The sequence below is a fragment of the Triticum aestivum genome, chromosome 3A, assembly GCF_018294505.1.
Source record: "Triticum aestivum cultivar Chinese Spring chromosome 3A, IWGSC CS RefSeq v2.1, whole genome shotgun sequence".
Classification (NCBI taxonomy): Eukaryota; Viridiplantae; Streptophyta; class Magnoliopsida; order Poales; family Poaceae; genus Triticum; species Triticum aestivum.
Genome location: NC_057800.1, coordinates 91,875,176 through 91,894,280, shown reverse-complemented (window position 1 = coordinate 91,894,280; position 19,105 = coordinate 91,875,176). Strand labels below are relative to the sequence as shown.

The 19,105-nt window shown below is 41.6% G+C and overlaps 1 long non-coding RNA gene across 1 annotated transcript; it reads left to right on the top strand.

Annotated features, from left to right (window-relative positions):
* The first annotated feature begins 692 nt into the window (after nucleotides 1–692).
* Nucleotides 693–4,533, top strand: LOC123060463 (uncharacterized). The gene is made up of 3 exons (XR_006427968.1): nucleotides 693–1,428; nucleotides 1,825–1,931; nucleotides 4,370–4,533. It is a non-coding gene; the product is annotated as an uncharacterized lncRNA (long non-coding RNA).
* The last annotated feature ends 14,572 nt before the right edge of the window (nucleotides 4,534–19,105 follow it).

Here is a 19,105-nt window from a genome sequence, read left to right as displayed (position 1 = left end):
TATCAGGTTTGCACTGGAGCAAAAAGTGAACAGCAATGTAAACTCGCAGCTAGAAAGGTATTGCCTAGCTTTATTTCTTTTCATACATATCAGAGGTGAAAGGTTCAGAAATTGTAAATGTTTTCTACTTTCATTATGCTCTTATATCCAGAAGCTTGGCTTTCCTGCAAAATTCAAACTTTGAACTGAAATAAAACTTTGCTTTTTGGGAACCATGTGATCAAGTTAGATGAGATACCACGTGATGAGGTTACATATAATGAAATACATGATAGTGTACTGATATGAACAGGGCTTTGCGTTTATTGATCAAGTGAAAATGAGATGAATAAGCATCAATCTTGATGAGTCATGATCTTATTAGCAGTTTAAGAAATAAAAGGGAAAAGGAAATTACTATATATATATTAACCTTTTTAGAGCGAGTGAAAAAATAGTGCTGATAAAATATACAAACCATATGCCAACCTTTTAGTGCATGTTTGTCATGGTTTACTCAGGCATATGAAAATGAAGATGTGCGTTGCATGTGCAAACTTTCTTTGGAAGTATCTTTTTTGTGTGTGGCCGTGGATTCTGGATAAGCATCACACTGATTCAAAACATTCTTTCAGGTCAAATATTTGACGATGTTTTCTTCTCCCAACCTGGCAAGGTATTGTACTACCTACATGCATCACTGGAAGGTGTGATTTTGCTGTCGATGGTTCTACTTGGTACTGATTGACATACATACATTGTTGGAACGTGAAACATGTAGTCAAGGAACAATCTTTGCAACGAACAATAGTGCATATGTAGAGTGCACCCTTTCCATTCTGGTGTGTTAAATATAGGTTCTTAACAGATGTCTCTTTGTCATAATGTGGATATTTGAACATGCGATGGCTGTATGATATATGTGTAAGCTGTGTTCAAATAATACCTCGCTGTCTGGGGATCAGCGCCGGCTCAGGGTTCCTGAAGGGGATCGTCGCCGGATCATGGACGTGACCTCAAAGGGTTCAGCGGCGGATCAGGGGATTGGCATGAGGCTCTAGAAGGGGATCACCGCCTCCATCCTGAATGTGATCGGCGGTGGGTTCTAAACGGATCGGCGACGTCTCCTCAAGCGGATCTTGATGTGTGAGGGCGGCAACGAAGGGATGGAGGGCGGCCGCGAACGAGGGCAGTGAGTCGGGCGTAGTCAGGCGTGCGAGTGGAGGACAGGAGAGTCGTGCGTGCGATTGGTTTAGGTTTTTTTTTGCTGGTTAATTTTTGTATGTTTTTTTTCATTGGTTAATTTTCATAGGTTCTTTTTCCTTCGCTTGTAGATGGGTGCGACGGGAGGTGCGGCCCTGTACTGCATGGGGGCATCGGGACGTGTTTTTTTGGGTTTGACGCGGCTAACAGTGAGGTGGGATGAGGGACGAAAAAAAACCATGATAGGTGGGACAAAAATTAACCGCGGAGACTACCAACTGAGACATTAGGAGTAGAGATCCCTACTAAAATGGATAAAATAAAGGACTGATATTACAGATGTAGGCATTCTTCATCTCTACTAAAATATATTCTTCATTATGTGGTTATTCACCTGTAATAAATCACCCCTGCATACCTACCCGCTTTTCTTCTGTCACAACTCACATTCATAAGCAGTCTTACTTCTTAGGCAAGCTCTGTCTTTTACTATTCTCTTTATCTGCATTTTTTCTTGACTCGGCATATTTACTTTTTTCGGTTATACCTTTGTACTACACTGAATCTAGGAAATATAAAGTAGATGAATGATGTGTTTATTCCTGTGTATACTATTTGACCTTCAATTATGTTTACTTTCAGGAGTAAGAAGTCAGTTGGAGTGAGAAGTGAGACAAGTACAATGAGCTCAAGTGATTCATTCACCAAGCTGGTAAACGCATAAACTTCAAAAAAATCATCTCAATAAGGTATGCAAGTAATTTATTTTGGGTGTTTGAATTGCCACATTTTGGGTTTTGTTTTCAGTCCATTATATATTCTAGGGACAAACTTCATCTCATTTCTTAGACCAAATAATATTTAACTATAGGATCAGATTCGCGTAAAGTAATTTGCAATGTTTATTCGATTTTGTGCATGACAAGGGGCAAGTAGAATTTTTTCTGTATGCACTTAGCAAGATTAAAATAACATGCACAAAGTGAATCAAGTGTGTTCAACAAGCAATTTAAAAGTGAAAGTAGATAAACAACTTACTGATCCACATAGAAGAGTGCCGAGTATTGAGATTTGATTTGCCGCATTGCAATGGTCCGCTATGGTCCTGCAGTAATATGTGTATGACAGCAAAAGGATCTTCAAATTAGTATGTACACTTAACTTATCCATTATAATTCGATATATTATATGAGATAACTTGAACATCTTTAGAAACCAGTGTGAAAAAAATATAGCAGCCAAATCGCATTACAATACTATTACGTGTGGATTTTCATATGCACATTCCCAGACGCTACAAACTTGATTAGAGCCGAAAGCAAGGAAATGCACATCACAGTTGCAATGACGCTAGGAGAAGCCTCTCCACATCTGCATGTTGAGAGACTTGAGCTATTAATTTTGCAGGCACTCCACACAAGCACATGCATGTTAAGTGAGGGTATACGTTATCATTTTGGGTATGATTGAATGGAAATACCTGTTCATGTCATCCTCTGATCCACTGATCCAAATCATCCTGCAAAGCTCATGCATAATGGTTTAGGAAATAAGGTATAGATGCTCAAAGGACAAGATTGATAGCTAACAAATAGTTGATGCTTACAATTAGCCTGTGGTCTCCTCCTCCAACATGTGTTTCCTGTTTGAGCGTTGTGAAAGGTCAGGAGGTCCAAGCAGGTCAAGGCGATGGCGACCTTTGACTTTGGAAATGCAAACCCCCTCACGGTGGCCCTCTCCACAACATCATCCAACATATTGACGTTTAGCTGACAGAAAGAAACTATACACATTTAGCTAGGAAATCTAGGAACAAGAAAATAGACCGGTCGGCATGTTAAGGATAAAGAATGCACTAACTTTCAAACTGTTTTGATGCCTGACCACATATATTGTCAACATGGAAATTCTGGTTTCTGAAATCAGTTTCCTTGCTCAGTAGAACACCTATTATGAAATCTGTTTGTTCTAGAGCCGAGTGCAGACATCACTTTTGTTAACCGTGATGCTATAATACTCGGGAAAATTGTGTTATTAGGAAATTGGTCAAGGCATATAGCTCCATCTATGCTCCCACAGACATAAGATGATGAGACTATTATAAACAAATTCATCTTGTTTTCTGCAGTTTTGAAATCTGTAATGCAATGTTTCACTTGTTTGGTCCTCTCTTTTTCATACAATGTTCTTGGTTTGTGTCTTCGACAATGCACAGGCAGTAAACTGCATGCATTACAACCTTAGATTAGTAAGTTGTAACTTTTGCAGCCAATAAAAATATAGGTAATTAACACAATCAACCTTAGATTAGATGTTTTGTATGTGTCATCAATGCACTCACTCACTGGATTATTACTTATTTTGGCCTACAAACTGTTGTTTAAATGTTTATCATGCATACATCTTCCATTATAATTCTGGTAATCCTTTGCTCCCTTCATTTTAACTAAACCTTTTCTTCAGATCTGTGAAAGCCATATAATTTGCATGCTCCAATTTTAATTTTAACTATAATGGAACAGGTTACTTTTCTGGTTTCATTTTAACTATCATGGAACAGGTTACTTTTCTGGTTTAGTGTATCTTTTTGGATCTACCTTGTACTAAGCGCAATTGCTTTATTATAAACCATTGATCCAAAATGCATAGTGCATCTTATTGTTCGGCGAAAAACTTTCCTGGTTGACACTATAGCTAAACCATCTTTTCACAAAATCCTGCTATTCTCTCTGTACATTTGCTTCACTTATTTTGTTGTCTCAGTTTGATAATTCGGTTATGGTTGAAAAATGTAAAAAGATTAGTGTCCTGTTTATTGTGTTTCTGTGTGAACTTGTTCTAAACAGCACGTGCTGAACCTTATGGTTTGCAGTTTTGTCAGAGATATGTTTTGCTAGGCTGGAAGCTTGCGAGATCTTAAGATTATCCTAATTGCTTCTACATAGAAGGTGCATCCATCGCATGGTTCCAAATGTCTCATTGATCCAAAATGCATAGTGCATCTATTTGCTTTCCTGGTTGACACTATAGCTAAACCATTGCTTCACGAAATCATGCTATTCTCTCTGTACATTTGCTTCACTTATTATGTTTGGTCAATTTGTTATTTCGGTTATGGTTGAAAAATGCAAAAAGATTAGCTGTTTTACTTATTCTGAACCTTACGTGCTGCTGTTTTACTTTGCAGTTTTGGTTGGCTGATAGCTTGCAAGATCTTCATATTCTACATAGAAGGTGCAGTGTGATGTGATGCATATGGAACTGGTATTACTTTGCAGTATGGAACTGGCGGTGGGTGTATGAAATGTGATGGCTGTAACATTATACCTAATTTCTTATCAGTTCATGATATGGTTGTTTGAAATGTGATACCTGGACGTGAGTGTCTCTGGCACGGGATCCTGGACGCCTCCGGCGGCGGCTGGTGAAAGGGATAGCCGGATCCTGGACGTCTTCGGCGACGGGTCCTGGAAGGGATCGGCGCCGGATCCTGGAAGCGTTCGGCGGAGGGTCCTCAACTGGACATGCACCGGATCAGTGGAGGCCGGATCAGTGGAGACCAGCGGCGGATCAGTGCCAGGGCGGCAGCGAAGGGATGGAGCGGCGGCGGTGAAGGGATGAAGAGCGGCGGCGGACGAATGAGGGCACAGACTCGGGTGTCTGTTTCTCGCTCGAGGGCACGAGACCTCGCTCGTACGTGTGGGGGATTGGTTTGCGATTTTTTTCGTTGGTTAATTTTCGCCAGGTTTTTTTTCGTTGGTTAATTTTCGCCGGTTTGTTCGTGTTAGATGGGTGCGAAGGGAGGTTAGGCGCGTGGGGGCGGATGTGGGACTCGGCCCTGAGGGTTTTTCTTGGTTCATCGCGGCTGAGCGGGAGGTGGGAGCAGGTACCAAAAAAGACCAGGTGAGGTGGGACGAAAATTAAACCCGGAACGCGACCTACCAACTGAGATATTAGGAGTAGAGATGAATAATATAAATTAGTTAATAATTAACTATGTTTGAGAAACTCACATAGCGGTAGAACTGGAGGCGTATCAACAAGGACCCAAATGTCCATAGTGTCTTGTCGATGTTAGGATCACCAAGATTCATGGTGACAAGCATACCCTCATCAAAACCATACATCTTGCAAAATGCTTTCTAATTTTTGCAACCAAAATGGGTTACGCTCCTAGAATTATACAGATTTACTTCAAAATCCACATCATGATGAGTTCTTAGGTGAATTTTCTTTGTTTCATAATAACTTTCCATGGTCTTTAAAATCCATACTCTCCAAGACACAGCGTCTTGCATGGCATGGGATAAGCTATACTCGAATTGTAAAAGATGAAAATTACACGTTGAAATAGTTGAAGTCATGCTTAATCATGAAAAAAAACACTTGTCGTCATTGTGTACCGTTTCAACTTCGAAGGTCTCCTCAAGCTTAATGCTGAAGCGCCGATCATCGTCCAGGTGAGGCCTGTCGCACAGACCTCGATCGTCGTGGCACCAGCCGCACTCCCTCGGGAGACTTTCATCGTCCGATGACGACATTTCCTACGTTCATAATTCAAAACTACATCATCTCTTGCGTCCGATGACTTGTGCATTTTCAGCCAGGCCCAGTCGAGTTGGCCTAAAAACATTTCTTTCTTTAAGCCTGCTACATCCATCTCAAGTATTTATGGTCAAGGGTTAGCATGGCCATCCAAATAGAAGTTTGTGATATTGCCTAGGTGTTTTGGGATGGAACCTGTTAGTGTGTTGTTGCTAGGTGTTTTGGGATGAAAGCAGTAGCTTCCTTGCAAACCACAAAAGACAAAGGAAAAGGGGTGAAAAGGGGGAAATGGTTAGCTTTGATGAGCAGGCAGCATCTTCCTAACCCCTTCTTCTTGTATCCTCTCACTATCTCTCTCACACACATGGCAAGCAAGGGTGTCTGAGTGTGTGAAAAAAAATACTAAACTAATCCAACCACTAAAGCACTAGATCACTACTATTGGTTGATATCAAGATACATGCTGATTAATTTTTGTTTCTGTTGAGAATCGGGCACCTTCTAAGTCAAGAAAATTAGGCATGACCTTTGCTAATTTTCTTGACCTAGGAGTGCCCCAATCTTAACCGAAACGGAAATTAATCAACATTTCAGGAGAAAGGGGTAACGAAGTGATGGGGCAAATGTGCCAGGCACCACAATGTGATCACAGAAACAAAGCAGCACCACTGGTGTTGGATTCACAGTGTAAATGATGGATGAAAAGGCCACAGACCATATGGTCCTTTTCTTTCATATGGACAAAATAAAAGTTCACATGAATGGCTACTTGACTGAATGGTGCCAGGTAAACAAACTCTCAAAGTCCATATCCATAACAAAATATAGCAAAATATTGAAGCCTTTGGTAAGCATTATATTAAAAAAAAAGATATGCAGTACTATACAATATCCATAACCAGAAAATAAGACATGCATATTCTTACGCAGAGTAAAATAGTCCTGCATTCTTGGCAGTTGTCTCATCATCATATCATAAGAAAATTTCTTATTCTTATTCTTATTTACTCCTTGCATTTTCATTCTTCTTCTTACTGTCACACGAGACAAATTCCTTTTCATGCTTGAGGGAGTCCTGGATTAGGGGGTGTTCGGATAGCCGAACTATACCTTCAGCTGGACTCCCGGACTATGAAGATACAAGATTGAAGACTCCGTCCCGCGTCTGAAAGGGACTTTCCTTGGCGTGGAAGGCAAGCTTGGCGATACGGATATGAAGATCTCCTACCATTGTAACCGACTCTATGTAACCCTAACCCTATCCGGTGTCTATATAAACCGGAGGATTTTAGTCCGTAGGACAACATACACATCAACAATCATACCATAGGCTAGCTTATAGGGTTTAGCCTCTCTGATCTCGTGGTAGATCTACTCTTGTACTACCCATATCATCAATATTAATCAAGTAGGACGTAGGGTTTTACCTCCATCGAGAGGGCCCAAACCTGGGTAAAACTTCGTGTCCCTTGCCTCCTGTTACCATCCGGCCTAGACGCACAGTTCGGGACCCCCCTACCCGAGATCCGCCGATTTTGACACCGACATTGATGCTTTCATTGAGAGTTCCTCTGTGCCGTCGCCGTCAGGCCCAATGGCTCCTACGATTATCAATGGCGATGCAGTCCAGGGTGAGACCTTCCTCCCCGGACAGATCTTCGTCTTTGGTAGCTTCACACTGCGGGCCAATTCACTTGGCCATCTAGAGCAGATCGAAAGCTACGCCCCTGGCCGTTAGGTCAGATTCGAAAATTTCAACTACACGGCTGACATCCGCGGGGACTTGATCTTCGACGGACTCAAACCACCACCGAGCGCGCCGCACTGTCACGATGAGCATGATCTAGCTCTGCCGCCGAACAGTGCCCTGGAGGCCACACCCGCATCGGCTCTGACCCTTAGTTCGGAGCCAACCGCGCCGATCGAGGATGGGCGGTTGGACGCCACCTCGGGGGCTGTGATCCCAACAGCGGTTGAGCCGAACACCAGCCTCGTACTCTGCGAGACTCATGACTCCACGGAGCCGGATTCTTCTCCGGACTCCGAACCCTCCGCGCCCCTGCCGATCGAATCCGATTGGGCGCCGATCATGGAGTTCACGGCTGCGGACGTCTTTCAGCACTCGCCTTTTGGCAATATCCTGAAGTCACTGAAGTCTCTCTCTTTATCAGGAGAGCCCTGGCCGGACTACGGTCAGCAAGGTTGGGGTACGGACGATGAAGAAATTCAAAACCCACCCACCACCCACTTTGTAGCCACTGTCGACGACTTAACCGACATGCTCGACTTCGACTCCGAAGACATCAACGATATGGATGCCGATGAAGGAGATGATGAAGAACCAGCGCCTACCAGGCCCTGGAAAGCCACCTCGTCATATGACATATACATGGTGGACACCCCAAAAGAGGGAGAGGGCGATGGAACAGCGGAGGATGACCCCTCCAAGAAACAGCCCAAGCGCCGGCGTCAGCGGCGCCGCTCAAAATCCCGCCAACACAAAAATGGTGATTCCAACACGGGACATAATAATACTCCAGAGAGTGCTGAAGAAAACCCCCTCCAGCAAGGTTTAGCATAGGAGGATCGAGAAACCAGCCCTCATGAGAGAGCGGCAGACAGAGAGGTCGAGGACGATAATTATATGCCTCCCTCCGAAGACGAGGCAAGCCTCGACGATGATGAATTCATCATGCCAGAGGATCCCGTTGAGCAAAAGCGTTTCCAATGCATGCTTATGGCCACGGCAAGAAGCCTCAAGAAAAAACAACAATAGCTCCGAGCTGATCAAGATTTGCTGGTTGACAGATGGACCGAAGTCCTTGCGGCCGAAGAGCATAAACTCGAACGCCCCTCCAAGAGTTACCCAAAGCGCAGGTTGCTACCCCAATTAGAGGAGGAAGCACTTGATGCGGCCGAACGGCCACCTTGTGGCCACGACAGAGAGGCCTCCCAGCCCTCCACTCAAGCCGCACCCCGTACCAAGGCACGAGAATATGCGCTGGACTTACGAGACATGTTGGAGGACAAGGCAAGGCAAACACGATCGATCTACGGATCGCGTGGGCACCCCACGGCTCGAGACGGTAACCGTCACGCCGGCCACAAATTCGGCAGGGCCGAACACAATAGACAAAACTCATTGGAGCTACGTCATGATATCGCCCAGTACAGAGGCGCCGCACACCCACTGTGCTTTACAGACGAAATAATGGATCATCAAATCCCCGAGGGTTTCAAACCCGTAAACATCGAATCATATGATGGCACAACAGACCCTGCGGTATGGATCGAGGATTATCTCCTTCATATCCACATGGCCCGCGGCGACGATTTTCACGCCATTAAAGGACCAGCTCGGCATTGGCTCAACAATTTGCCAACAGGATCAATCAGTTGTTGGGAGGACCTGGAAGCCGCTTTCCTCTACAATTTCCAGGGCACTTATGTGCGACCCCCAGACACCGATGACCTAAGTCACGTAATTCAGCAGCCAGAAGAATCGGCCAGACAATTCTAGACACGGTTCCTAACAAAGAAAATTCAAATAGTCGACTATCCGGACACTGAGGCCCTAGCAGCCTTCAAGCACAATATCCGTGACGAGTGGCTGGCCCGGCACCTTGGACAGGAAAAGCCGAAATCTATGGCAGCACTCACGACACTCATGACCCGCTTTTGCGCGAGAGAAGATGATGACCCACATATATAGGGGATCTATCGTAGTCCTTTCGATAAGTAAGAGTGTCGAACCCAACGAGGAGCAGAAGGAAATGATAAGCGGTTTTCAGCAAGGTATTCTCTGCAAGTTCTGAAATGAGTGGTAACAGATAGTTTTGTGATAAGGTAAATTGTAACGAGCAACAAGTAACAAAAGTAAATAAGGTGCAGCAAGGTGGCCCAATCCTTTTTGTAGCAAAGGACAAGCCGGACAAATTCTTATATAAGGAAAAGAGCTCCTGAGGACACATGGGAATATCGTCAAGCTAGTTTTCATCACGCTCATATGATTCGCGTTCGGTACTTTGATAATTTGATATGTGGGTGGACCGGTGCTTGGGTGCTGTTCTTACTTGAACAAGCATCCCACTTATGATTAACCTCTATTGCAAGCATCCGCAACTACAACAAAAGTATTAAGGTAAACCTAACCATAGCATGAAACATATGGATCCAAATCAGCCCCTTACGAAGCAACACATAAACTAGGGTTTAAGCTTCTGTCACTCTAGCAACCCATCATCTACTTATTACTTCCCAATGCCTTCCTCTAGGCCCAAATAATGGTGAAGTGTTATGTAGTCGACGTTCACATAACACCACTAGAGGTTAGACAACATACATCTCATCAAAATATCGAACGAATACCAAATTCACATGACTACTAATAGCAAGACTTCTCCCGTGTCCTCAGGAACAAACGTAACTACTCACAAAGCATATTCATGTTCATAATCAGAGGGGTAATAGTATGCATAAAGGATCTGAACATATGATCTTCCACCAAGTAAACCAACTAGCATCAACTACAAGGAGTAATCAACACTACTAGCAACCTACTAGCACCAATCCCGGACTTAGAGACAAGAATTGGATACAAGAGATGAACTAGGTTTTGGAGATGAGATGGTGCTGGTGAAGATGTTGATGGAGATTGCCCTCTCCCGATGAGAGGAGCATTGGTGATGATGATGGTGATGATTTCCCCCTCCCGGAGGGAAGTGTCCCCGACAGAACAGCTCTGCCGGAGCCCTAGATTGGTTCCGCCAAGGTTCCGCCTCGTGGCGGCGGAATCTCATCCCGAAAAGTTGCTTATGGTTTTTTTCTCATCGAAATACTTCATATAGGAGAAGATGGGCGTCGGAGAGCCACCAGGGGGCCCACGAGGTAGGGGGGCACACCCAGGGGGAGGGGCGCGCCCCCACCCTCGTGAGCTGGGTGTGGGCCCCCTGGCCTTCATCTTTGGCGACGATTTTTCTTTATTTATTTTAAGATATTCCATGGAGTTTCAGGACTTTTGGAGTTGCGCAGAATAGGTCTCCAATATTTGCTCCTTTTCCAGCCAGAATTCCAGCTGCCGGCATTCCCCCTCTTCATGGTAAACCTTGTAAAATAAGAGAGAATAGCCATAAGTATTGTGACATAATGTGAAATAACAGCCCATAATGTAATAAATATTAACATAAAAGCATGACGCAAAATGGACGTATCAACTGCCCCAAGCTTAGACCTCGCTTGTCCTCAAGCGAAAAGCCAATAACAATAAATATGTCCTCATGTTTAGAGGTAGAGGCATCGATAAAAATAAAATACGGACATGAAGGCATCATGATTGTTTCATAACAGCAACATATATAGATTTGTCATATGATTACTTATGTTCAAGTGATGATCTTTTCACAATGCAAAAGTATGAATCAGAAACCTTATTAGGCGCTAACAAATTATAACCTCAGTCATTGAAGCAATTGCAATTTATCATAACATCGGAAGGAGTCTATGTCAGAGCTTAAAAGCAAGTCCACATACTCAACTATCACTTAGTCCTTCATAATTGCTAACACTCACGCAATACTTGTGGTTATGAAGTTTCAATCAGACACAGAGAAAGATTGGGGCTTATAATGCTGCCTCCAAACTTATTCACCTTTGGGTGATGTCAACAATAATAATTCATGCTAATGTACATCCATATATATATATATATATATATATATATATATATATATATATATATATATATATATATATATATATATATATATATATATCAGGATTACCCCACCATGAAGTGCTTGCCAAAGGATAAAATGAAAAAGGGAAAGGTGAAGATTACCTTGACTCTTGTATAAGATAGAGGATAATAATAAAAGATAGGCCCTTCGTAGAGGGAAGCAGAGGTTGCCATGCGCTTTTATGGTTGGATGCACAAAATCTTAATGCAAAAGAACGTCACTTTATATTGCCCCTTGTATGTGAACCTTTATTATGCAGTCCGTCGCTTTTATTGCGTCCACAACAAGTTCGTACAAAGCTTATTTATCTGCACTAATAAGTCATGCATATTTAAAGAGCAATTTTTATTGCTTGCACCGATGACAACTTACTTGAAGGATCTTACTCAATCCATAGGTAGATATGGTGGACTCTCATGGCTAAACTGGTTTAAGGGTATTTGGAAGCACAAGTAGTATCTCTACTTGGTGCTGAGAATTTGGCTAGCATGAGGGGGAAAGGCAAGCTCAACATGTTTGAATGATCCATGACAATATACTTTAACTGAGATGCGAGAAAACATAACCCATTACGTTGTCTTCCTTGCCCAACATCAACTCTTTAGCATGTCATACTTAATGAGTGCTCCCAATTATGAAAGATGTCAATGATAGTATATCTATATGTGAAACCTCTCTCTCCTTATTACTTCCTATTAATTGCCACGATGACTAAAGCTATATTTGCCAACTCCTAACAACTTTTTAATCGTCATACTCTTTCTATGTGAAGTCATTACTCTCAATAAGATCAATATGAACTCTTTGTTTCTTTTTATTCTTTCTTTTATTCACTCAAGATCATGGCAAAATAATCAAGCCCTTGACTCAACACTAATCTTTATTATATATAGCTCACGGACTAGATTGCATAGAGGGATCATAAAGCAAACTTCAAAACTAGATCATGCCGTGACTTTATTCTACTAAATCAAGATACTACTAATAGGATCGAACTAAGAAAAACGGTAAAGATAGGAGTTGTGATGGTGATACGATACCGGGGCACCTCCCCCAAGCTTGGCAGTTGCCAAGGGGAGTGCCCATACCCATGTGATGAGGTCTCCTTCTTTGTTGTTGGAGGTGGAGGTGTTGTTGATGACGCACGCTTGTCGTCCCCTTCCATGGCATAGGCTCACCCTCATAGAAGGACGATCGAGTCTCCGGAATTCTCAAATCTGCAACGGAAACAACTCGAAACGAAAACATGGGATATTTGCGTGATACGGGGGTCAAAACCTTCGGGAGAATATATAATGAATTTTTACCGACCAAAATACGTATCGTGCAGGAAAATGGAGTCCGGAGGGCACACTAGGTGCTCACGAGGTAGGGGGGCGCGCCCAGGGGGGTAGGGCGCGCCCTCCACCCTCGTGGAGGGCTCGTGTCCTCCCTGGACTGCTACCTATTTTTCTATTTTTCTAAATATTCCAAAACGGAGCAATATTGCCTTAAAAATTGTTTTGGAGTCGGTTTACTTACTGTACCACATACCTATTCCTTTTCGGAGTCTGGAATGTTCTGGAAAGTGTCCCTTATGTATTCCTCCAGGGTTACAGTTTCAATAACATTGGTTTCAACATTTATAGGATTACCTGAGATATAGTGCTTGATCCTTTGACCGTTTACCACCTTCGGATTTGTGCCTTTGAAATTGTTGATTTTTATGGCACCGGAACGATAGACCTCCTCTTAACGTAGGGACCTTCCCATTTAGAGAGAAGTTTTCCTGCAAAAAATCTTAAACGAGAGTTGTATAGCAATACATAATCGCCTACATTAAACTCACGCTTTTGTATCCTTTTGTCATGGCATCTTTTAACTTTTTCTTTAAACAACTTGGCATTTTCATAGGCTTGGGTTCTCCATTCATCAAGTGAGCTAATATCAAATAACCTCTTCTCACCGGCAAGTTTGAAATCATAGTTAAGCTCTTTAATAGCCCAATATGCCTTATGTTCTAGTTCGAGAGGTAAGTGACATGCTTTTCCATAAACCATTTTATACGGAGACATACCCATATGATTCTTATATGCAGTTCTATATGCCCATAATGCATCATCAAGTTTCTTGGACCAATTCTTTCTAGACCTATTAACAGTCTTTTGCAAAATTAATTTGAGCTATCTATTACTCAATTCTACTTGACCACTAGACTGTGGGTGATAAGGAGATGCAATTCTATGATTAACGTCATATTTGGCAAGCATTTTACGGAAAGCACCATAAATAAAGTGTGAACCACCATCAGTCATTAAATATCCAGGGACTCCAAACCTCGGAAAAATAACTTCCTTAAGCATTTTAATAGAAGTGTTATGATCAGCACTACTAGTTGGAATAGCTTCTACCCACTTAGTAACGTAATCAACAGCAACTAAAATATGAGTGTATCCATTGGAGGCAGGAAAAGGTCCCATATAATCAAAGCCCCAAACATCAAATGGTTCAATAACAAGTGAATAATTCATAGGCATTTCTTGACGTCTACTAATATTACCAATTCTTTGACATTCATCACAAGATAAAACAAACTTACGGGCATCCTTGAAGAGAGTAGGCCAATAAAAACCAGATTGCAATACCTTATGTGCAGTTCTATCTCCAGCGTGGTGTCCTACATAAGCTTCGGAGTGACACTTGCGTAGGATCTGTTCCTGTTCATGCTCAGGTACACAACGTCTAATAACACCATCTACTCCTTCTTTATAAAGATGTGGGTCATCCCAAAATTAATGTCTCAAATCATAAAAGAACTTTTTCTTTTGTTGGTATGTGAAGCTAGGTGGTATAAATTTAGCAACAATATAATTAGCATAATCAGCATACCATGGAGTGCTACGAGAAGTGCTTATGACATTTAATTGTTCATCAGGAAAGCTATCATCAATAGGTAGTGGGTCATCAAGAACATTCTCTAACCTAGATAAGTTGTCTGCAACTGGGTTCTCAGCTCCTTTTCTATCAACAATATGCAAATAAAATTCTTGCAGCAAGAGAACCCATCTAATAAGTCTAGGTTTAGCATCTTTCTTTTTCATAAGATATTTAATAGTAGCATGATCAGTGTGAATAGTTACTTTAGAATCAACAATATAAGGTCTAAACTTATCACAAGCAAATACAACTGCTAAGAATTCCTTTTCAGTAGTAGCATAATTTCTCTGGGCATTGTCTAGAGTTTTACTAGCATATTGAATAACATTTAATTTTTATCAACTCTTTGTCCTAGAACAACACCTACAGCATAGTCACTAGCATCACACATGATTTCAAAGGGTAAATTCCAATCAGGTGGCTGAACAATAGGTGCAGAAATCAAGGCTTTCTTAAGTATTTCAAATGCTTCTACACAATCATCATCAAAGACAAATGGTAAATCTTTTTGTAATAAATTAGTCAGAGGCCGAGAAATTTTTGAGAAGTCCTTAATGAACCTCCTATAAAATCCGGCGTGACCAAGGGAACTTCTTATACCTTTGATGTCCTTGGGACATGGCATCTTTTCAATAGTGTCAACCTTGGCTTTATCAACTTCAATACCTCTTTCAGAAACTTTGTGCCCCAAGATAATACCTTCATTAACCATAAAGTGGCACTTTTCCCAATTCAAGACAAGATTAGTTTCTTCACATCTCTGCAAAACTCGATCAAGATTGCTCAAGCAATCATCAAAAGAGGAACCATAGACGGAAAAGTCATCCATGAAAACCTCACAAATCTTTTCACAAAAATCAGAGAATATAGCCATCATGCATCTTTGAAAGGTAGCAGGTGCATTACATAAACCAAAAGGCATATGTCTATAAGCAAAAGTACCAAAAGGGCATGTAAAAGTAGTCTTTGATTGATCTTTAGCCAACACAGGTATTTGAGAGAAACCAGAATAACCATCCAGAAAGCAATAATGTGTATGTTTGCATAATCTTTCTAGCATTTGATCAATAAAAGGTAAGGGGTAATGATCTTTCTTAGTGGCTTTATTTAATTTGCGGAAATCAATTACCATCATATAACCTGTAATAATTCTTTGAGGAATCAATTCATCTTTATCATTAGGGACAACAGTAATACCTCCCTTCTTAGGGACACAATGGACAGGACTTACCCACTGACTATCAGCAATGGGATAAATTATACCTGCCTCCAGAAGCTTGAGTATTTCCTTCCTTACCACTTCTTTCATTTTAGGATTCAAACGTCGTTGAGGATCACATACTGGTTTAGCATCCGCTTCCAAATTTATTTTATGCTGACATAGAGTGGGACTAATGCCCTTAAGATCATCAAGAGTATATCCAATAGCGGCACGGTGCTTCTTCAGAGTTTTCAATAATCTTTCTTCTTTATGCTCTAAAAGGTTAGCACTAATAATAACAGGATATATTTTCTTTTCATCAAGATAAGCATACTTAAGATCATCAGGCAACGGTTTAAGCTCAAAAACGGGATCACCCTTGGGTGGAGGAGGATCCCCTAGGATTTCAACAGGCAAATTGTGTTTCAGAATAGGTTCCTGTTTAAAGAATATTTCATCTATTTCCTTTCTTTCATTCATAAACATATCATTTTCATGGTCTAGCAAATAGTGTTCTAAAGGATCACTAGGAGGTACAACAATAGAAGCAAGACCAATAATTTCATCCTTACTAGGCAATTCTTCCTCACGATGTTGTTTACTGAATTTAGAGAAATTAAACTCATGAACCATATCATCCAAGCCAACAGTAACAACATTCTTTTTGCAGTCTATCGTAGCATTAACAGTATTCAAGAAGGGTCTACCAAAAATAATGGGACAAAAGCTATCTTGTGGAGAACCAAGAACAAGAAAGTCAGTGGGATATTTGGTTTTCCCACACAAGACTTCAACATCTCTAATAATTCCCATTGCAGATATAGTATCTCTATTGGCAAGTTTAATTGTAACATCAATATCTTCTAACTCAGCAGGTGCGATATCATGCATAATTTCTTTATATAAGTCAATGGGTATAACACTAGCACTAGCACCCATATCACATAAGCCATGATAACAATGATCTCCTATTTTAACAGAAATAACAGGCACGCCTACCACAGGTCTATGTTTATCTCTATCACAGGGTTTAGCAATTCTAGCAGTTTAACCAGAGAATTCAATGACATGCCCATCAATATTATCAGACAAGAGATCTTTAACAATAGCAATATTAGGTTCTACTTTGACTTGCTCAGGAGGTGTATAAGTTCTAGTATTGCTTTTACGAACAACAGTTGAAGCTTTAGCATGATCCTTTACTCTAGCAGGGAAAGGTGGTTTCTCAACATAAGAGGTGGGAATAATAGGATCATTATAAGTGATGGTATTTTCTTCAACTTTAATAGGTGAAGCTACTTTTACTTCTATGGGAGGATGATATTTAAACCACTTCTCCTTGGGGAGATCAACATAAGTAGCAAAAGATTCACAGAAAGAAGCTACTATCTCAGAGTCAAGTCCATATTTAGTGCTAAACTTACGGAAAATATCGATATCCATAAAAGATTTAACACAATCAAACTTAGGTGTCATACCTGACTCCTTACCTTCGTCGAGGTCCCAATCTTCAGAGTTGCGTTTAATTCTATCCAATAAATTCCATCTGAATTCAATAGTCTTCATCATAAAAGAGCCAGCACAAGAAGTATCGAGCATGGTGCGATTGTTATCAGAAAGCCGAGCATAAAAATTCTGGAGAATTGTCAATTTTGAGAGCTCATGATTGGGGCATGAATATAACGTTGATTTAAGCATCCCCCAAGCTTGAGCGATGCTTTCTCCTTCACGAGGCCAAAAATTATATATATAATTGCGATCACGATGAACAAGATGCATAGGGTAATACTTTTGATGAAATTCCAATTTCATTCTTTTATAGTTCCACGATCTCGTATCATCACATAGCCTATACCATGTCGATGCGTCTCCCTCCAAAGATAAAGGGAAAGCCTTCTTCTTAACAACATCATCGGGTATACCTGCAAGCTTAAATAATCCACAAATATCATCCAAATAGTGTAGATGCTCGTCGGGATGCTTTGTCCCATCTCCTGTAAAAGTATTAGCCAGTAGTTTTTCCATAATACCCGAAGGAAATGCAAAAGGAGTTTCATTTTCAATAGGTTCAGTAGGTTGAGGAGCAACTCTTTGCTCTACTGGATGGGGTGAAGATACCCCGAACAAGCCCCTCAAAGATTCAGTTTCCATAGTAACAAGTGATAGAAAATTTCAGCACACTATATAAATTTTTCCTTACCAAATTCCACCTACCAAAGGCGCTACACTCCCCGGCAACGGCGCTAGAAAAGAGTCTTGATGACCCACAAGTATAGGGATCTATCGTAGTCCTTTCGATAAGTAAGAGTGTCGAACCCAACGAGGAGCAGAAGGAAATGATAAGCGGTTTTCAGCAAGGTATTCTCTGCAAGTACTGAAATAAGTGGTAACAGATAGTTTTGTGATAAGGTAAATTGTAACGAGCAATAAGTAACAAAAGTAAATAAGGTGCAGCAAGGTGGCCCAATCCTTTTTGTAGCAAAGGACAAGCCGGACAAATTCTTATATAAGGAAAAGAGCTCCCGAGGACACATGGGAATATCGTCAAGCTAGTTTTCATCACGCTCATATGATTCGCGTTCGGTACTTTGATAATTTGATATGTGGGTGGACCGGTGCTTGTGTGCTGTTCTTACTTGAACAAGCATCCCACTTATGATTAACCTCTATTGCAAGCATCCGCAACTACAACAAAAGTATTAAGGTAAACCTAACCGTAGCATGAAACATATGGATCCAAATCAGCCCCTTACGAAGCAACGCATAAACTAGGGTTTAAGCTTCTGTCACTCTAGCAACCCATCATCTACTTACTACTTCCCAATGCCTTCCTCTAGGCCCAAATAATGGTGAAGTGTTATGTAGTCAACGTTCACATAACACCACTAGAGGTTAGACAACATACATCTCATCAAAATATCGAACGAATACCAAATTCACATGACTACTAATAGCAAGACTTCTCCCGTGTCCTCAGGAACAAACGTAACTACTCACAAAGCATATTCATGTTCATAATCAGAGGGGTAATAGTATGCATAAAGGATCTGAACATATGATCTTCCACCAAGTAAACCAACTAGCATCAACTACAAGGAGTAATCAACACTACTAGCAACCTACTAGCACCAATCCCGGACTTAGAGACAAGAATTGGATACAAGAGATGAACTAGGGTTTGGAGATGAGATGGTGCTGGTGAAGATGTTGATGGAGATTGCCCTCTCCTGATGAGAGGAGCGTTGGTGATGACGATGGTGATGATTTCCCCCTCCCGGAGGGAAGTGTCCCCAGTAGAACAGCTCTGCCAGAGCCCTAGATTGGTTCCGCCAAGGTTCCGCCTCGTGGTGGCGGAGTCTCGTCCCGAAAAGTTGCTTATGATTTTTTTCTCATCGAAAGACTTCATATAGGAGAAGATGGGCGTCGGAGAGCCACCAGGGGGCCCACGAGGTAGTGGGGCGTGCCCAGGTGGAGGGGCGCGCCCCCCACCCTCGTGAGCAGGGTGTGGGCCCCCTGGCCTTCATCT